Source organism: Muntiacus reevesi, chromosome 16, assembly GCF_963930625.1.
Source record: "Muntiacus reevesi chromosome 16, mMunRee1.1, whole genome shotgun sequence".
NCBI classification, from domain to species: domain Eukaryota; kingdom Metazoa; phylum Chordata; class Mammalia; order Artiodactyla; family Cervidae; genus Muntiacus; species Muntiacus reevesi.
The window spans coordinates 28,264,812-28,286,986 of record NC_089264.1 but is presented as its reverse complement, the minus strand read 5'-3'; the positions used below and the strand labels follow the sequence as shown (position 1 = coordinate 28,286,986).

The 22,175-nt window shown below is 37.8% G+C and overlaps 1 protein-coding gene across 8 annotated transcripts in view; it reads left to right on the top strand.

Moving 5' to 3' along the window:
- Window positions 1–22,175, top strand: part of BMPR1B (bone morphogenetic protein receptor type 1B) — a 423,394-nt gene that overhangs the window by 318,547 nt on the left and 82,672 nt on the right. For 2 of the 8 annotated variants that reach the window (XM_065907205.1, XM_065907200.1), the window contains exon 4: window positions 21,884–22,017. The exons of the other annotated variants lie outside the window; for them this stretch is intronic. The gene's annotated coding sequence lies outside the window, so the exon portion shown is untranslated. The remainder of the gene's footprint in view (window positions 1–21,883; window positions 22,018–22,175) is intronic. 8 annotated transcript variants of the gene reach the window in all.

Genomic DNA, 22,175 nt, shown 5'->3' with positions numbered 1-22,175 from the left:
AAAAACATTTTAAGTTACTTTAAAGAGCTAAAAGAGTAATTTTGAAAGTAGGTGAACTATTTTCAAGTTAGAAGAAAGGTAACTTAAAATGAAACAATTATCTGTGATAGTGATTGGTAGTGAGGGAGTCACAAAGTTGTAAATAAGGAAATAGCCCTTTTATAAAATTAAGCTAGGTGACAAAGGGAATACGTGTGAGGTCGAAATGCATTTACAGTTCAACCTCATATACCTGTGAATGCGTATAATAGAACATATTTGGCAGTAGTTTACTTGAGATGCATGTATTACCAATTGGCATATATTTGGATTGATATAAGATTAATTTTTTTGTAATCTTGCAGTGTTCCTTAACACTATATAAGTATTATATTTTGTTGCTTGGCTCCATGAAACAATACTTTTAATTTCTGGTTATAGATATGTGTAATTCAGAAGAATTTTGTATGTTGATATGAGGAAACAACATGTAGTTAATTTACTTGGTTTGCTAATTTATTTTCCAAAAATTCTTATAATCTGGTACCTCCTAGAAGAGACAGAAAGACCTCAGGGAAACTTTCTTAAGAATGTCCTAGGAAACTCAAAGCATGATATATATGCGGTGAAAAATCTTATTCCAGTACTCATGCTACCAGTATTTCTTGATTGCCTAAGGGCAATTTTGCATTCCCTGTTTGTCATTTTCCCTGAAACCCATGAATACATAAACTATTTATCGTTATGTCAGCCAAAAGTGAAGAGGCTATATGTTACAGACTGAATCTTTGAATCATAAACATTAGGATTAGAATACACCTTAAGATAGTATTGTGGTGTTGACTTTTCAGTGAGAAAGTTGAAGCCCAGAGACATTCCCCACTTTTCTCTGTGAAGCATAACCTTTTTAACTCCCTGTTCAGAGCTCTTTCACATGAGTGCCCGTGTGGGTCCGTGTGTGTCTACTAATTTATTTCGTAGCATAGTGGTTAAGAATATGAACTCTGGAGCCAGAATGCCTGGGTTTGAATCTTAGCTTTACCACTTACTAGATTGTAAACTAAATGAGAAGTCTTATTGGTGCCTTGATTTTCTCGACTGTGAAATGGGCATAATAATAATAACTAATCATAGGATTAACTTGATTACTAAATAATTAGTAAATGCATACAAAACACTTAGAATAGTGATAGTACATACTATTGTCTAAGAGTTTGCTATTGTTAGTATCATTAGTAATAATGTTAATCTCTGTAGGAATAGGAGACAACCAATCTGGAAATGGAAATTGAGACAAGACTTTAAAAGAATCCCATAGCTCATCTTAGTGTTATTAATGTGTGCTGTGCTTAGTAACTCCGTTGTATTTGACTCTTTGTGACTCCATGGACTGGAGGCAAGATTCTGTCCATGGGATTCTCCAGGCAAGAATACTGGAGTGGTTGCCATGCCCTCCTTCAGGGAAGCTTCCCAACCCAGGGATCAAACCCAGGTCTCCTACATTGCAGGCAGATTCTTTACCTGCAGTGCAGATGGTGATTAACATACTGAATCTCAGTTTTTATTCCTAGCTTTGTCACTAATGAAATTTTCACTGTTTCTGAAGAATCTCTGTACCTGTAACCTTGTGTCTTTTTTTCTTTTCTGGAAAAAATGTATTTTCCTGGATGAAAATAGAGTGTACCCTAGAGAGAAACTATGAGCTCAACCAAGACCAAGTAACTTTGACTACTGAAGTTAAATATTCATTAACAACTTGTAATGCTTTATGGTCATTAATTAGCATGTACTTCAGAAAGAATAATCATCACTAAGATAGGTATATATGAAGCACAAACCTATGTAGTGGTCATGACTTATTAAGTGAATGACAAAGCCAAGATTAATGTTCTGAGACCTTAAATACTTATTTAAAGTGTGTTTCAAAATGACAGCTTGAGACATTTGGAGAGTGTGTGCTTCAGGCTAATACAAACATTTAGTTATTTAAATATATGGAAATCTAAACATTCTACATGGAAGGAATATGTCCATTATTCCAATTCTACCTTAAATGGTACAAAGCTCTGCAAAATCATAGCAAGTGGAACAGAGTAGCTAGGTTGGCCTGTGTGTGGGGTGATTGATCAGCCTAAATCTTATCACTGCTTAAATCTTATCTTAAACGTTTTACTTGAGACATAGGCTTAGAAGAAAGGGACAAAGGGTACATGTTGGTAGGTTTTGAACGTTGTGTTTTTTATAATTGGCACATTGTGATTGCTTCAGGAATGTATCTTTTAAAACTCGAGATCATGAAATGTGGAACTGCCCCCTTCTAAAAGTGAAAAGATGACCTGTAATGGTGAAGAGCTGTATTGTTCACTTCTGCTTGAAATATAGTATTTTAGAGATTGATTTATTGATGCCACCCTGCCCCTTGTTTCTCAAATCACAGTAGAGAATTACAGGCAATCCTAATGAGCATAGTACAATGTGTAAACAGTGTTTAGGCATCATTTTGGTCACTACCATTCTTGTGAAGTTCTGCCAGAGGAATTTAGTGAGGTTATAAAGGTGGTAGATCGAGGGACCTGAAAAGTAAAGGATGCTCTCTGTTTGTTCTGACACATTGGTGGCAACAGTGTGCCCTTCCTGACAAGGATGGGACTCATGCTCTGGCATTTTAGAAGGTGAGATGTTTATTTGGCTTCTTGTTAAATGTATATGTGAAAATTTTCACAGTGCCTGTGCCTCCCCATAAAATCACAGTAATAGATTATTACAACAATCAGATTGAAATAAAGATTGGTAGCCAACTTTTGGTCTTTAGGAGTAATTCTATATCAATGAAGAGTTACTGGGGAAAAAGGCAAGATAGGAAGTAGGTATTAGCTCTTTTGGAATAGAGGAGAACCCCCAAACCCCATGAACAAAAGCAGGTCCCAGTCTCCGTGGCCCCTGCAGTTTTATATAACCAGGATTTTATATCCTGCTACATCATTGCCAGGTCGTATTTTGTACATTTCCTACTGTAATATTTGTGTTTGATCTGGTTGATACTAATTTAAAACTGTTTAAAAAAAAAAAAACCTATGCTATTAAATATTTTCAGTAGAATTAAGACATATAGGAAATGCAGTAACAGGAGGATAACAAGCATTGCTGTGAATGTGTAGTTTGAAAATTAAAATGGTAGTATTGCTATAGGGCATCGATTTTTGGTAATATTTTTAAGTGAAAAATGATCCTTGTTGCCATATGGCACACTATAGTGAAAATCTGAACTGTTAGACCGACACATCTGTTAAATGCATAAACATGGGTCTGTGTTTAAAATGTTTTCTACTGCAGCTATTATGTGGCACTTCCAACAATTAATCTTGGGCTGTTAATCGGGAGTAACTGCACCTTGTGGTGAGCATCACAGATGTAAGAAATTTGATCTCTGTGGCAATTTACCTGGGAGAAAAGTGGCTAAATTATAGTTCTCAATTTAAATTCTGCAGAGTAGATTGGATTAAACACATTCACGTTACTGTTGAGTGCAAACTCAAATTATTTTTTTTATCTTTTGTTATGAGAAGTTATCTTCTTTAAATATATAGTGATGGCAACCATGTGTTTAAGGCATTTGTATCTCTCAATAGCTGTGCATACATAATTTTAACCTTTATATTACAAATACTTGAAAGCTTCTGAAAAATATTAATATTATAATAGATCAGAGTTCAGATTAGTGTTTTTTTTTTTTGTCTTTGTGAGCCAGTTAAATTTGAAATAACATTTTACAAATCTTTTATTGACTTAGAATAACTGCCAGAAACAAAGTTATGAATATGTTTTTTCTGCTCACTCTTCAAATGTATACCTCATTTTTAGAATTCAGACAGGACATTAGGCAAATCTTTAAGTAAGACAATGTACTGACAATTAAAATCAGCTAAATTGTCTATCAAGCTTTCTTATGCTACATTTTAGGTTCAGATGGACCCTTTTGGTCTTGATTATTATGCTTTTTCCATCTGTAAAATAATTACTCTCCTCATCATAGATTTGTGTGTGTAAATATTCATATTAAAATACCTAAGGATGATCTTTTGACTGTGGGCTCAGAATAACCTCATTCTTGTTTCTGGGCCCTGCATGCTTTTCACTTTATGCTAGAGGAGCTGTGGCTTTTGGATTAACTGATGTCTTGCTTGTTATCAGCTCCATCACACTCCTTCCATAACTAATTAGCTTCCATAATAGTTAATAATGTGTCTAAGATCACATTAGTAGTATTGATATTTGGGGCAGAAGAATAGAAACTTAAGTAGGGGAAGAAGTTGAATGGAGACCTAAAGAAAAGCTAAAGGAAACACAAGCCTCATGGGACCCAGAGAGGCAACGGGACCTGAGTTTCTACTCATCCATGTCTGTGAGGGACCTCATGGACATTGTCTTCTTTTCTCTCTGTGTCTTTCCCTTTCTTTCTGTTTACAAGTCGTTACCAGACATTCCATGCATTATAAAATCCAGACCTTTCTACGTCCTTCCAGGCTTGCATCAGCGAGGCTCTGACTCCTTTGCAGCTCATCTCCCAACTCAGTGGTCAGCAAGCCACAAAGGCCTTTCCTGTCCAGAATGATCCAGACTCCTCTTTCTTTTCACATATGTTGTTTCCATAGCCCGAAAAGTTCTTTTCTACTCTTCTTATTCATTTGCTTAAGTGTCACTAAGTTTTCCATAACAATCCAAATTAAATGAGATCCATTTGATATAATGCCTCATTGTAAGTTTTGTTTCACTTTTATAGTATATGTGATGTATCATTATATGTGTCACTCTCCTGCTGAAAGCCCAGCTTGTTAGAGGAAAAAACCACATCCATCTTATTTATTGCTGAGTTCCAGTGAATAGTACAGTGCTTGGGCTGCAGAGGAGTCTACCTCCTTAGACATACTCATTATTTGCACATGACCCAAAATAGTGTCTGCATTTCATGATATTTGAAGAACTCCTTTGCTTAGCCCTCCAAACTTAACTGATAAGCATTTCACTGTTTCTTGTTTTTAATTCTTTGGAGAGAGAATTTGATTGACTGCTGACCCTAACAGTAATCAGATGTGAGTCAGATCGGATGTGTAGTCACCCAGTGCCAAGATGGGCACCAGACAATAACTTCCACTGTGGACAGTGGAAGTTTGTTCTAGAAGAAGTTTTGGATTAGGTTGGCAATCAAAAATACCTAATATAGCTGCTGCTGGAATTTATAATAGCAATAGGAATACCTCTAGTATTCCTTTGCTTATAATGAACTCCTGTTGGCTACTAAGTGACTTATTAGCTATATGAGTAGAAAAATTATAAAAAAGCACTTTTTTTTTTTTTACATGAACTTTGGTATTCAGGAAATGTCACTACCAAAAGTTGTTGATTTTAATAGTAACTGAAGTGGTATGATTTTCTTTACTCTCTAAGAAAAGATGCTGTAGAAATTCAAGATACTAAAGGTGGTGGCAAAAATAGGACATGAAACAAGGACTGTAATCTCTTGGCAGATTGAGTTTTGTCAGATTGTTACATATAACTTTCACTCCTTTATTGAAACAGTAGTGGCACACTTTATGTCTCACAAAGAATATCTCATAAATTTTACATTTTGATCCCTAAAAACACCACAAGTTTGTGGCTAGCAGTATACGTTTCATTATATTAGATTCTGGGAACTTGAGTGTCTGAAGCTATGCTTTTGATCCCTTTTGGAGTCCAGGGGAGAATGAATATACGTAACAAATTCACTTTTTAAAAACCTCGTAAGTACATGCAGAAGATTGGCTTTGGTGCGTAGGTTTTTACTGCTTGATAGTATCCTGTGGTCATAGTGTGAAGACATAATGTCCCCATATTTATCTTAGTATCTTCACAATTTTAACGGGAGTTTTAAAGGTAAGGAAATAGCGACTTACATCAATTTTGCATCAATTGTGAAACTTCAGCGTTGTGGGAACTGCATTGATAAGATATCAGCCAAGTGTGAGAGAATTTAAGATAATACGGCATCTTAAAATTCTTTAAGATTATTTCTGTTTTCCTTTAAACTATGCCAAGGCCAATAGTATATAGCTTCAGAAAATCTGAGGCCAGGTTTGTTTTGTAAACTTTGCATAAAATTATCTTTCTGCTATTATGTTTGTAGAAATATTCATGTTGAAACTATGTTTTTGCTAAAATCTTCAGGTTTATTTTGGTTTCTCTAAAACTATGACAGTGTTTTTCAAATCTGAAAAATAATAACCTGCCAATTGTAATTGTGTGTACTTTTAATGATGGTGCACTTTTTATGGGGCTAAATCTCAATGGAATGTTTATCTTGGTTAGAGTCAATATGCTCAATTGCTTATTGTTTTTAAATTCCATTATGATTTATATGTTTCTTTTTTGAAAAAAGAAAAGGTTAATGTTGTAAGAGTAATATGCTGTATTTGCCCATTAACTATTAACTCATTTAAGTGAGGGATGTGCAGCTCATTGGAGGAATATTCGACTGGTTCTGAGTTTAACTTAGGCGCTTAAATCAGCTGAGTTATCGAGAACTGTGCAGGGACCTGGAAAACAACAAAAAAAGAGTTTAATCAGGACGTAACAGAAGAAGGGTAGATGCCACTTAATTGAGGTTACTAAACAAATTGCCTTTTTACTTCCATACTTTCTTATACATAGTATATATATCCACATACATATGTTTCTTATATGTGTGTTTTCATAGGGTTATTACAGTATATTGAAATCAGAGACTATCACTAAATATTTCCTACTTAATTTCCTATGCCCTGAATGAAAATGTGTTCAAATTGGGGAATGGGTTTAAAGGAAAAGGACCCTTATGATAAATTGAATGATTTTTACTGACATAAGGCACTTTCAGTGGGTATTTTTGAAGATTGTTTTTGGCTGTATTTTTAAAAAGACACTAAACAGTTTATTCATAAAATGCATTTTGGTAGTTAATATGAATATTGTTAATCTACCCTACTTAACCTCTTCTAGTGAAAAATATAATTTTCTGTCTTTTTTTGTTAGACTTAATGACAAACATCTTGCAAATTAGATTTTCATATATTTCATCTCTTTCTTATGCTCAATTTAATCTATCAAAGCCACACATTGTATAAGACATCTGGTATTGAGCTTAGGCAGCTGGGTTTCATTTGTAAAGGTTTTGAGCAAATTTCGGTGCTTGCCAACAATAATATAGCAGTTAGCCAATGTGTTTTCTTTGTGGCAGCTTGGTGCCGTGTGGTAGGAGAGACCTGAATTCAGGATCAGGTGATTTTCTGGCCTCTTCCTGGCTTGACGGAGGGACTTGAGGATTCTATGCAGGTGTTGCTGTGGCCATTGGCTGGGTGAGGGGCTGCTGCAGTGGCTAGTGAAGGAGAATTAGTTGATGAGCAGTGTGCAATCAGCAGTGATCCATTTGAGAAACAAGAAGTCTGCAGTTTTCCTCACAGCATGGTTCAGTGTGTTTCCGACATCAGAGTCACTGTAGGTCATCTTAAAGATGCAGTCCCCTATACCCCATCCCAAATGTACTGAACCAAGTATTTGGGAGCTGAGCCCAGAAAGCTGCAGTTGATTAAGCTACCTCAAGGGATTTGGCACACACTGCATTAGAGTTAATAAATTTCAGTTCATTCTTTACCTGCAGACACAACCTCTAACCCGCCTTTTCTGACCAAGAACTTGTTTATATTAATGGTATTTAAAAAGAATTGTCAGAATTTGTTTCAGAAATAACTTACCTACGTATCTGGCTTAGGTGTCCTTTCATAAGATATTGCATTAGTATGATCTGTTGTTTAACGAAATAGTTGTCCTGGCATTATTAAAATATTGTCTCTAATGATGAAGAAGGGATCCTAAGTCTTAATTTACTTAGAAGAATCCAAATCTGGAATGAAGGATTTCTTGGAGGGTGAAACAAAAATGTGAATCCCAAATTAATGTACGTTAAGGTACATTAATTCAGTCATTTCTGTCTCCAGATTGTCATAGGACACCTGGTTGGCTCTTGGAAATCTTTTCAGAGTTTGGCTCTGTGAGCCACCTTCAGAAAGCTCCTTATTGTTGTTGAGATGCTTCTGAGCCCTGTTGTTGTTGAGTCGCTAAGTCCTGTCCAACTCTCCGTGATCCCATGGACTGTAGCACTCCAGGCTTCCCTGTCCTTCACTATCTCCTGGAGTTTGCGCAAGCTCATATCCATTGAGTTGGTGATGCTACCTAACCATGTCATCCACTGTTGCTCCCTTCTCCTGCCCTCAATCTTTCCCAGTGTTGGGGTCTTTTCCAATGAGTTGGCTCTTTGCATCAGGTGACCAAAGTATTGGAGCTCCAGCATCAGTCCTTGCAATGAATATTCAGGGTTAATTTCCTTTAGGATTGACTGGTTTGATCTCCTTGTAGTCCAAGGAACTTTCAAGAGTCTTCTCTAGCAGTACAGTTTGAAGGCATCAGTTCTTCGGCACTCAGCCTTCTTTATGGTCCAATTCTCACATGGATACATGGCTACTGGAAAAACCATAGCTTTGACTAGACGGACCTTTGACAGCAAAGTGATTGTCTCTGCTTTTTAATACACTGTCTAGGTTGATCATAGCTTTCCTTCCAAGAACCAAGCATCTTTTAATTTCATGGTTGCAGTCACTGTCCACAGTGATTTTGGAGCCCAAGAAAATAAAATATGTCATTGTTCCCTGAGCCCTGTACCCACCTCTAATTATATTCAATATGTTATTCCTAATGCAAATAGTTTGTTTTTGTAGCTATATAGGCAGTTTTGGTGACTGTTCTGAAATAAACCAAGTCATAACTCTCTCCTTTGCTTCTGCTGGAAAAGTTCTATGCCAGAATTCTTACCTAGTGTTGTATTTTTGTTTCATTGGTTCTGAGTCCAGAATTGAGTTTTCCAGACAAACACTTATGAGTTCCAGGGCAGTATGGAAACACACCCAGGGAATGTGTGGTTTGAAGTGAGGATTGCCTCTTTGGAAGTGAATAGGGTAGTGACTGTTGTTGAAATGTCATTAAATGGAAATGTACTTTTCACCTTATCTTCCTTTGGAAGTTAGCTCTCAAGATAGTCACTTTAGAAGTTCCTGCATTCCCTCAGAGACCTGATTTACAATAAACATACACATAGTGCTTAAATGTAAGCAGCTAGCACCCCAGAAAATACAGCATGAGAAGAGGGTAAGAGAGGGGGCAGTCTGAGTGTTTGAGATTGTCTCGTTTCATGATCCGTGTCATGCATGGGCTCCATCTGCAGCTTTTTAAAGTTTTTGGAGGAAGCTCAGCAATGCAGCTGTCTCTAATGTACTGTGAACCTTGAAAAGGAATTTCCTTTCAAGTAAGAGCGGAAGTAGTTTGTGTGTGGGATGATGGAGCTGAAGGTTTTCTTCAACAGAGAATAAAGTGCCATTATATAAACAAACATCTACACAACCTAAAGTAAGCCCAGTAAAAACAAATACTACGGGCACCTACATTGCTATTTGAAAAGACCTAGTTAATTTTAATGATCCACTTGTGTTTTGTCTTTTTCACAAGGGAGGAAACATGGGCACACAGTTTTTAGGAGACTTACCCAAGTCTGACTGTTACTTCTAGTGGCTGAACCAGAATTTGGAATTGCAGGGGTTTTGTTCTTATTCTTTGAGGAATTGCATTTAAATTGGACTTTAGGATTGCTATTTAGGCTGAATCTTTGGAAGTCAAAGTCTTTGCCACATGAACATTTTTATTTAAGAGACATGTTATAGAAACACATACCACAACTACCACAAATAAATATACCAGGGTATGAATAAAGCTCAGAGATGATAACTTCTGCTTAGATTTTCCCACTTACTGTAATATGTGATATTCTGTAAGAAGTACCATGTGTTCAGCCACATTTAGACTGTCATAATTTAGTGCTTGGACTTCCCTGGTGCCTCAGTGGTAAAGAATCCTCCTGCAATACGGGAGTCACGGGTTTGATCCCTGGGTCAGGAAGATCCCCTGGAGGAGGAAATAACAACTAACTCCAGTATTCTTGCCTGAGAAATCCCATGGACAGAGAAGCTTAGAGGGCTACAGTCCATGGGGTTGCAAAAGAGTTGGACATGACTTAGCAACTAAACAACAGAACAATTTAGTGCTTACAGAAATGCAACTTATGTTCAGTTTGTTCTCAGCCACAGTATCTCACCATCTGAAGTGGGAAGGCAAATTAGCAACAGAATTGAGTTATTTTCTAAGGAAAAAAATCTATCTTGCTGTGAAGAATGGGGCATCCTCCCCTTTTCCCTCTTCCTAAGATTTTCTGCAAATGTTAATCTAAAAAGATTACTTGTGAAGTACCCTGAGTAGCTCTGACTGCAAATCAGAAATGTGATCTGCGGCTTTATACAAAAGCGAATGCTCTCACCTCTCCAGATTTATTTCTTAATGCTAAAATTACAAGGTCATTGTTCCTTCCTATTGTAGGGTATCACTTATACATGGATCCTTTAGATTTGCACATTGAGTTTTATGGTCTTGAGCAGTCGCTGTAGAATGTTTTAGTGTAATCGATGAACTATCTTTACCAGGTAAAATTGCTGTGTTGTTTATACTAATCTCTTCTACCTCTTCCTCAGTCACTGTGAATCCACACTGTGATTTTGCAAACTGAATGAGAATACTTGGTCTTTTGTTCTGGGGCTTTGTTTTCATTTTTAAATTTCTTTTTAAGGAATTTTTGAATTTGTACTGCAGATTCCTTATCACCTATTTGTACTTGGTGTGTGAGCAAAATTACCCATCCCATGAAAAAGTTCTGTAATGTTTTACTTTGTCTAGATTCTTTGTTATCCCCTTGGCTTCAGTAAATCACTACTTTATTTACAAAATAATCAAAACGGTCTAGGGCTTAAAAAGAAAAGTGTATACTTATAGTTCTATTAAGTACTAAGCTAACAGACAGTATTTTACTTGTGATTTTATAATTCACAAATCCAAGGATACAAATATCTGCATTGTAATCCATTCACTTTTAAATGCCCGTGTTTATAGATAGTAAGCACTGAGCAAGTTTGGTATATTTGCTCTTCTAGATATAAAAGCTTACTCTGATTTTATAATTTAATAGCTATAGTAATTAAAATAGTGTGGTTATGGCCTAGGGTAGCCATAGATTTATGGAACATGATAGAGAATCATATATACAAGGAAATAATGTGTCAGAGGGGGCATTAGAGATCAGTGGGGAAAGGTAGACTTGTTTGAAAACCTCACTTCATACAATGTATAAAATTCATGAAACAGGAGAAAAATAATCATCTCCAAGTAAGTCATAAAGCTAAAGGTGAAATTCAAAAAGTGAAAACGTTTAGAAGAAAATGATAGCTGATGTGCTATGTGTTGTTTATAAACACTTCATCATTTAAATGCCACACAGCATGAGATATGTGCTTTTATTACCCCCATTCCATAAACGAAGAAACAGGTTCAGAGAATTACATTTGTTTCAGATTACACAGTAATACGTGGTAGAATAGAGATTCAAATCAAGGCAGATAGGTTCCTTTGTCCATTCCATTAGTAGCTATATAATGCGATGTCTCTTAGAGTAGAACATTTGTATAGCTTAAAGTTAAAAAAAAAATGCAAAGACCACGGAACATAAAGATACTATTTTAGAATTTCTGAACAGTTTAATTATTGATAGTTCAGCAAAGCAAATAACAAGCAAAAGGATGGCTTACATACTTGGAAAACATGTTACAAGACATGTAACTGAGAAAAATTTAATATCGTTGTATATAAATAATGTCTTCCAAAATGAGAAAAATACCAGAAAAGGGTCAGAAGACATGACCTCATTGATATAATAGATGGAAGTACAGGAAAAGAAACTAAATAAGTAAAGTGAAAATAATATGAGCTACCAAGTTAAAATTAAGAAGTAGGCAAAATAAATCTGAGGTTATCAAGTCTTGGCAGGGATGTGGAGAAATGGGAAATTTTAAGCACTGTTAAATGGAACTTAAATTGTTTTCAACCATTTTCAAAAGTAATATTTGATTTTTAGGTCTGGATCTTGATTACATAGAAATATTAATAAGATAAAGCAATTTAGATATGTCAAAAGCACAAGCAGCAGTAAAATAAATAATACAAAGGATCATCGAATAAAAATACATCATCAAGAAAGTGAGAGAAGAGCCCACAGAATGGAGACTGCATCTGCAAATCATATATCCAGTATTGGACTCAATTCCAGATTATATAAAGAACTCTTAAAATCAATAATAAAAGGTAATTCTTTTTTAAAATGGGAAAAGATTTTGACAGACATTTCTCTAAAGAAAATGTACAGATGACCAATGATCACATGAAAAGATGCTCAGCGTCATTAGCTATCAGTTCAGTTCAGTTCAGTCCAGTCACTCAGTCATGTCTGATTCTTTGCGACCCCATGGACTGCAGCATGCCAGGCTTCCCTGTCCACCACCAGCTCCTGGAGCTTGATCAAACTCATGTCCATCCAGTTGGTGATGCCATCCAACCTCTGTTGTCCCCTTCTCCTCCTACCTTCAGTCTTTCCCAGCTTCAGGGTCTTTTCCAGTGAGTCAGTTCTGCACATCAGTTGGCCAAAATATTGGAGCTTCAGCTTTAGTCCTTCCAATGAATATTCAGGACTGATTTCCTTTAGGATGGACTGGTTTGATCTCCTTGCAGTCCAAGGGATTCTCAAGAGTCTTCTCCAACACCACAGTTCAAAAGCATCAATTCTTTAGTGCTTAGCTTTCTTTGTAGTCCAACTATCACATGTATACATGACTACTGGAAAAACCAAGGCTTTGACTAGACAGACCTGTGTTGGCAAAGTAATGTCTCTGCTTTTTAATATGCTGTCTAGGTTTGTCATAGGTTTTCTTTCAAGGACCAACGTCTTTTAATTTCATGGCTGCAGTCATCATTTGCAGTGATTTTGGAGCCCAGAAAAATAAACTCAGTTCCTGTTTCCCCATCTATTTGCCATGAAGTGATGGGACCAGATGCCATGATCTTTGTTTTTTTTAATGTTGAGTTTTAAGCCAGCTTTTTCACTCTGCTCTTTCACCTTCATCAAGAGGCTATTTAGTTCTTCATTTTCTGCCATAAAGTTGGTGTCATCTGCATATTTGAGTTTATTAATATTTCTCCTGGCAGTCTTGATTTCAGCTTGTGCTTCATCCAGTCCGGCACTTCTCATGATGTACTCTGCATATAAGTTAAATAAGCAGGGTGGCATTATATAGCCTTGATGTTCTCCTTTCCCTGTTTTGAACCAGTCCATTGTTCCATATCCAGTTCTAACCTGTTTCTTGACCTGCGTACAGGTTTCTCAAGAGGCAGGTCAGGTGGTCTGGTATTCCCATCTCTTGAAGAATTTTCTACAGTTTGTTGTGATCTACACAGTCAAAGGCTTTGGCATAGTCAATAAAGCAGATGTTTTTCTGGAACTCTTGCATTTTCTTTGATCCAGCAGATGCTGGCAATTTGATCTCTAGTTCCTCTCCCTTTTCTAAATCCAGGTTGAACATCTGGACATTCATGGTTCATGTACTGTTGAAGCCTGACTTGGAGAATTTTGAGCATTACTTTGCTAGCGTGTGAGGTGAGTGCAATTGTGTGGTAGTTTGAGCATTCTTTGGCATTGCCTTTCTTTGGGATTGGAATGAAAACTGACCTTTTCCTTTCCTGTGGCCACTGCTGAGTTTTCCAAATTTGCTGGCATATTGAGTGTAGCACTTTCACAGCATCATCTTTCAGGATTTGAAATAACTCAACTGGAATGCCATCACCTCCAATAGCTTTGTTCATAGTGATGCTTCCTAAGGCCCACTTGACTTCGCATTCTAGGAAGTCTGGCTCTAGGTAAGTGGTCACACCATCGTGGTTATCTGGGTCATTAATATTTTTTTGAATAGTTCTGTGTATTCTTCTTAATATCTTCTGCTTCTGTTACATCTATACTGTTTCTGTGCTTTATTGTACCCATCTTTAACTGTCAGTGACATTCAAATCGAAACCACGAGATACTTGTCCACCCATTAGAGTGGCTGTAATCAAAAAGATAATAGCCAATGTTGGTAGAGATGTGGGGAAATTGAATCCTCATACACTACTTCTGGGAATAGAAAACGGTGTAACCACTTTTTAAAAAACAGTCTGTCAGTTCCTCACAGTGTTAAACATTCAGTTACCATGTGCCGCAGATGTTTCACTCCAGAGTATCTATCCAAGAGAAGTGAGAACATAATGTCCCCACAGAATTTGTACATGTTCACAACAGTGTTATTCATAATAGCCAGTAAGTGGAAAACCCATGTGTCCAGCAGCTGATGAATGGATAAACAAAGTGTTGTGTGTCTATATAATAAAATATTCTTTGGCAGTAAAAATTATGCTATAACATGAATAAACTTTGAAAACATCATGCTATGTGAAAGAAGCCAGATTCTAAGACCACATATTGTCATACTGCATTTATATGAAAAGTCTAGAATTTAAAACTATACACCGAGGTAAGAGAGACTAGTAGCCTCAAGTTGCCTGGAGTGGGGGGCCAGGGGCAAGAATAGGGAGTGACTGTTAGTGGCTATGGGACTTGTTTGAGGGTGTTATGAAAATGCTCTGAAATTGCATGGTGATATGATTGCAAAACCCTGTGGTAAAAAGGATTGAATTGAACATTTTAAATAGGTCAGTCTTATGGCATGTGAATTATATTTCTATAAAGCTCCTAAAATAGTCATTGTTGTTGTTGCTCATTCACCCAGTTGTGTCCAGCTCTTTGTGACCCCATGGACTGCAACATGCCAGGCCTCCCTGTCCCTCACCATCTCCTGGAGTTTGCCCAAGTTAATGTCCATTGTATCAGTGATGCCCTGTTATTCTCTGACGCCCTCTTCTCCTTCTGCCCTCAATCTTTCCCAGCATCAGGGACTTTTCCAATGAGTCATCTCTTCGCATCAGATGACCAGAATACTGGAGCTTCAGCATCAGTCCTTCCAGTGAAGTAGGCTTTTTATCTACTACTATGAAATATTCATAGTAGTAGATAAAAAGCCAATTTAGGATAGTGGTAAATATGGCAGGAGAAGGCGTTGGTCCTCAATCGACTTTATTCTATAATTTATTCCTTTATGATTAAAAAAAATCCCTTAAGACTTTGTAAAAATGAATTGTGAGGACCCAATATTCTCTTTTTTTGTGTCTTTGTAGAATTTTATGTAATAAAAGAGATAACCCATAACAAAATTGAGTACATAGCCACACCCTTACCTTCTTTTCAGCTAGAAAGCATTATGGGTTTTTCTTTCCTCTAAAAGTTGAAGGAGCTTTGCAAGTGGTGCTAGTGGTAAAGAATCTGGCTGTCAATGCAGCAGACATAAGAGATGTGGGTTTTATTCCTGGGTTGGGAAGATTCCCTGGAGGAGGTCATGGCCACTCACTCTAGTATTCAGGACTTGGGTTCCAGGAAGTGTTCTCTACAAGGAAAACACTGAATTCAGGTTCCTGTGTTGACTGTTATTTGCTTTTCCTGATATCAATTATAATAGTATTTTACTTGTGAAATCAGAATTTTAGTGAGAAGGCTTTGTTATTTTATTTAGTTGGTTTAATGAGAAAAATTACTTGTGAGAATTACCATTAGTTCTGGTTAAGATCATATCATTTTTCCTTTGTTAAAACTTAGCAGAGTAGCCCACCTGCAGCCCTGCTTGTTCAGTTATTGCTTAGGGGGACAATTGGTCTTCATAATTCTATATCTGGGCCTTATGGGGATCTGTTAATTTGCCTATGAATATTTATCATTAACTCTCCCTACACAGATTAATAGATCGTCTTGGGGACAGAGAGCATGCCTATAGGCTAGGAAGCCTCTTTCCAAGCTTTTCTCCTTGTTACTGTAGCAGAAACGCCTTTCCTGTAGAGTAGTTGGAAAACTGCCCACACCGACAGGCCCTTCTCAGATAGCAGAAGCTCATAGTCATAACAAAAACATTTTTCCCCCAGAATATTGTTTCATGCTTCTCCCACTCAGGGCCATGGCCATCATTAGGATGGGAAAATGACCCCAGGGCCTTGAGGTTTGTACATCAGAGTATTAACAACAAGTGATGCTAAAGCTGATTCAGGATAAGCCGGAGTGTGGTTGTGACAGCATTCGAATACTGTTGAAATACTGTTGCTCTATTGAGTACAACTAAAGCAAGAGTTCTTTCGTTGAATTCTAGAACCTATAAACACAAGCGTGATTGGAATAGTTTACTTAGAATCAAAGGATGAAAAAAATGTGCAGAGCCAGAAGTCTGTGTAGGGAAATGGATGACACATGAAAGCTAGATTGTGACTGAACAGTGAGTGGTTTTCAGATTGTGGTCCCTGCATCAGTGTGACGTGGGAACCTGTTGGAAATATAAATTCTTGTGTTCCAACCCAGATCTACTGAATCAAAAACTCCAGGGAATGCATCCAGAAAACTTTGTTGTTAGCAAGCCCTAGAGTTGATACTGGTGTGTGGTTAAAATTTGAGAACTTTGAACTAAAATTATGTTGCTTTGTGAGTAAACTTGAACTTTATCTCACAGGCAATGGAAATTCATGGAGGATTTGTGATCTGAGTTATGGTATGATTGGTGTTTTAGTTAGATAATGGAGTCTTCTGCCTTATTTTTCTAATAAAGGAATTTCAGTTTAGAAAAATTTAAAAATGCTACCACATCAAGCTATGTGATTTAATGCATATGTTTCAGAAGTGTCTATGATTTTGTAGTATTTTATAATTAAATATGAGTTGTTTAAGGACTTAATAGAACTTTGGAAGTTTCAAACTTGTATGATTTTTATTCTCTATAAATTATAAAATGATGCTTTCTTTTGTATGCTGTTTTGTTCCCTACATTGAAGACACTTTGCAGTTTTAGTAGGACCTAGGTGTACTCTTAAATAAAGATATTCTCGAAATGACTTTGGAAAATGCTTGAGAGCGTGTCCCAGGTCACTTTACTGTGTAATTTTTTCCCAAGTATGTTTTGCCTTTTAAATGTTTTCATTTTTCCTCTTAATCTTGTTATGCATCAGTAACACATGATGTGTTGGCATCTTCGGGAATTGCACATTTGTTCCAAGTGAAAAGGACTAGGTTCAGAAAATCTAGTCAGCCAGAAAATTTACCCAACAGAAACCTATATTGAATCTAAAAATAATGTGCTCACATTTTCCATCAGAACTAAAATGGATTGAAGTCAGGAAGCCTCTATGAGAAGTTCACTGGGCTCTACCCTCCCTGAACATGGCTTCTCATGTGGCTCAGTGGTAAAGAATCTGCCTCCAACGCAGGGGATGCAGGTTCAATCCCTGGGTTGGGAAGATCCCCTGGAGAAAGAATTGATAACCCACTCCAGTATTCTTGCCTGGAAAAATTCCATGGACAGAGGAGCCTGGTGGGCTTCAGTCCATGGGGGTTGCACTGAAACAACTGAGCGCAATGCCCTACATGAACAGCATAACCAAATACACCATTTAGTCCTATAACTTGTAGACAACATGGTGAAAAAGATCTTTTACCCAGAAGTCTGGCATGGGGCTGACTGCAAATATCTGATTTTATCAACCCTCTCTTTAAGAGTCTTTAAGATTTAAGATTCAATACAATGATTTATTTTACTTCCAGATGGTCTTATTTTTATGTTAACTGGAATGCTGGTATTAAAACACAATAAGATGGGAAGGAGGAAGCAGGAGAGGAGGGATAAATTGGGATTTGGGGGTTGACAGATACACACAACTAATATATAAACAATGTGGACCTACTATATAGCACAGTATCTCTATTGAATATAGAGAACTGTATTCAATGTTATAATAACCTAAAATGCAAATGAATCTGAAAAATGTGTGTGTGTGTATATACACACACACACACTTTGTTGTACATCTGAAACATTGTAAATTACTATACTTCAATTAAAAAAGAATGCAGTAAGCATTTTTACTCTTTAATGATCTAATTCTATAAATATCCTAAAACATATTATACTCAGATCTTGGCTCAGAGTTAACTATTTGGGAAAAGGCAGGAGTCCTTTCTGATGGGAATCAAAATAATTGAATTTTAATTGTTTCCCAGCTACTAAATACTTACGTGACTTTGGACATAAGCGTCAGTGTCTCAGGATGAGGTGACACATTAAAATATTTAAATAGTTCATATGAGAAGTTGGTTTGGGGCACAGATAATGTTTTAAAAATAAACATAGAATGACTCAGAGAAATCATTTATTCCTTAATTTAACATACTTTAATTGCACACCTACTATCTTCCAGTGTTGTAATATGCCCTTTGGGTTCAAGAAAAAATGTTCCATGATTACATCCTGGAGAGGAGGCAGGCACATACAAAGACTACTTTGGGAATCGGTAGGTGTCTATCTAACTTAAAAGGAGGTATCTACTGAGTTTCCAATTAAAGGCTGATAAGGAGTTGTTTGAGCAGAACAAATAGATAGCCAGAGGGACCAACCTGAGCAAAATTCCAGAGAGCCCTGAGACAGCACCCTGTGACCAGAGAATTGAGTTTATTTAGTATAACTGCAGAGTTGGAGGTGAGGGGTAGTGAGTGGCTAATTTGAGATTGTAACGGGGCTGAGGAGATGAAGGAAGATGTGTGTGGACTGGAGATGCAGAGATCCATGACTACCTTTTAGAAGGAAGTAACAGAATCATTTTTCCCACTGTCTTTTGGTTAATGGCAGTTTCCCGCGTATAGTTCATTAGGCCCAAACCTTGGCATTATCCTTGTCTTTTCTTTATCCCTCACATAGTGCATATCGTCCATTAGAGAATTATTCCAAGACTATTTTTTTATGTACTCCACTTCAAAATCCTCTTGAGACTACCCTTTACTGCTGTCATGGTGGGTGTGTGCTCAGTCGCTTCAGTCGTGTCTGACTCTTTGCGACCCTGTGGACTGTAGCCTGCCAGGCTCCTCTGTCCATGGGATTCTCCAGGCAAGAATACTGGAGTGGATTGTCATGCGCTCCTCCAGGGGATCTTCCTGACCCAGGGATTGAACCCCCATCTCCTGCATTGCAGGCAGATTCTTTACCCACTGAGCCACCTCTTGTGAAGGCATTGCCCTGTTTTATGAAGATAAAATTGGATACTCTCTTACCTCTTGGTCCCCTCCTTGAGGCCTCTTTAATGCAACACGGGGAACCAATGTGTGCTGACACACAGCCTGAAAGGAAAGGCCATGCATGACCAGTGAGGGATAGAAGCTGAGCCAGAATGGAGACACTGAGGTTCATGTCATGGTACCTCTAGCGAGGTGAGCTGGTTACCTCATCCTCAGATTGCCTTTATCTTTTCTTTCCTGTTTCACAGCCCTGGTTGATTCCTGGATGACATTGCTAGTAAACAACCTGTTTGCAAGCAGTTGTCTTAGGCTCTACTTTCTTGGAAATTAAAGTAACAATAGTACCTTCAAAACACACTGTGAATTTGACTGCTGCTCTTCACCCCTGCCACTACCATCCATGTTCAAGCCACAGTCAACACCTGCCTTACTCCTCCACTAACTGCTTCATTGTCAGTGCCTGCAGTCGTATACTAAGTGCTCTCTGCTTTTATTTTTGTCCCTATAGTCCATCTTTGGCACAGCAACCAGAGGGAAAAGTTCCCACAAGGCCCTCTCAGATCTGTCCCTTTTTCTTCTCTGACCTCACCTCCTACTACTGTGCCTCCTTCTGGACAGACTTGTGCCTGTTGCTCTTCAAGGACCCCAGGTACACGTCTACCTCAGGGCCCTTGCTTGCTTCTGTCTGGAACATTTCCGCTTCATCGCTCACTGTCCCCGCCTTTCCCTTCCCAGAAATGGCTGCCTCGGTGAGGAGACTCTCACCATCCTCTTTAGAATAACAGTCACTCCCTACATCCTCTGTCTCCTTCCCCTGCTTTGTTTCTCCACAGTAACGTAATTAATGTCCTTCCATGTTGACTTTACTTCTCGCCCCTTTTCTCCCCTAACTGTCAGCTTCGTCGGGGCAGGGAATTGTCTTTTTCTTTTCATTACTACATCTGTGGGCAGAACCTATTACCTGGCTCAGTTCGGTTCAGTTCAGTCATTCAGTTGTGTCTGACTCATTGCGACCCCATGAACCGCAGGTCGCCAGGCCTCCCTGTCCGTCATTAACTCCTGGAGTTTACTCAAACTCATGTCCATTGAGTCGGTGATGCCATCCAGCCATCTCATCCTCTGTCGTCCCCTTCTCCTCCTGCCCCCAACCCCTCCCAGCATCAGGGTCTTTCCCAATGAGTCAACTCTTCACATGAGGTGGCCAAAGTATTGGAGTTTCAGCTTCAGCATCAGTCCTTCCAATGAACACCCAGGACTGATCTCCTTTAGGATGGACTGGTTGGATCTCCTTGCAGTCCAAGGGACTCTCAGGAGTCTTCTCCAACACCACAGTTCAAAAGCATCAATTTTTCGGTGCTCAGCTTTCTTCACAGTCCAACTCTCACATCCATACATGACCACTGGAAAAACCATAGCCTTGACCAGACGGACCTTTGTTGGCAAAGTAATGTCTCTGCTTTTTAATATGCTATCTAGGTTGGTCATAACTTTCCTTGTAGGTGTTTCCAAATAATTTTTTAGTTAAGCAAAGTAATGAATGTGTATTTTAGAAAATGAAGTTCTGGCTGTAGTATAAGATGGTCAGAGGAAGGTAGGGTTAGTGATTAGCAGCCTATTGCAGACTACCATGCAAGAAATGATGAGGGCTACATTTGGAATCTTTTAACAATATCAGTAGAGATATTGGATAGAGATAAGGAAGAGATAGGTAAGTAGAGATAAGGAAGGATTCCAGAAAAATTCCAGAAGATTGAAATGATTGTATTGCTAATGGATTGGATATAATGGATATAGAGAGGGAGATATTTAGGAAGATTCTTGGGTTTTTCTTTGGCAGCTGTGTGGATGATGGGCATGTTTATCAGAAAGAAACTGAAGACAGTTCAGGTTTAGAAAGAACAAGGATAGGCTGGAGAGGCTTCAGGAAGGAGGAAGAAGAATTTCAGATTTAATTATGTTGAGTTTGGTGTATCAGCAAGACCCCTTAGCATGAAATGTTAGAAATCTCATAGTCAGTTGATTATAAAAGGACTAGGGCTCAGAAAAGGGTACTTGTGCCTAGTAAGTGGATTGTGCCTTGAGATGGGCCTTACACAAATCAAACGAAGGAAAACCATATGCTACCGCATGTTCCTATAGGAGGATAGGAATTCCTAACTGTTGCCTGGGGAGGGGAAGTGGCTCTTTTTTAAAAAAGTTTGAAAGAGTAATCCTTGAAAAAGAGAAAAGAAAAAAAGAAAATGTCTGATTGATTTTTGTTGGTACATTTTAAAAGAATGAAAACAGCATTTATCTTTAGGTGAAGTGTCTAAGTACCTCTAGAATACAAAGAACTTAACCTTTAGCTTGCCCTGGCTAGCCTCAAACACTCCATTTCACTCTCACAGCCATCTTCTTTTATTGAAAACACGTTGAAGTACATTTTTTTTCCTATAGTCACCGGAAATGAGTACGTTCTTTGGTAAAACATCCAGAATGCATGTAATGAAAAATGTTTAATGTTTCGAGTAAAGTAAGATTTCTGGTATATATGTATCTATTGAGTAATATAAGTTTTAAGTGATTGTGTTCTCCACTTACATGCTTTCCACCTATTTTGAAGCTCAGATTTTTGCCAATAGCTTTCATACCTCTGGTGATTTTTATTACCTTATTTAGTAGAGGAGAGTAAAGCATCTTGAACTGGTCTTCAGCCTAGACATTTATTTAACAATTTGATTTCTCAAGGGGCAACACTGTTGGAAGAGATTACTATACACAAATCTCTGGGCCGAGAGTGGATAGAGATGAGAAAGATACTGCCAAGGAAATTTATAGAAACAAAACTCAAATCACTCTGCGCTGTGATCATCTTGTAGTTGGTGAGTGCACCTTAGCTTTGGTTGAAATCTTGGACTTGTTATTTGAATTTAATCCTTGCTGTTTGATCTCATGTGGACAATTTACATTTCACTAAGATGTGAATGATCTTATAGTCTTAGCTTGCATTGGGCACAGGGGCATCAGTGGCTGCACTGCC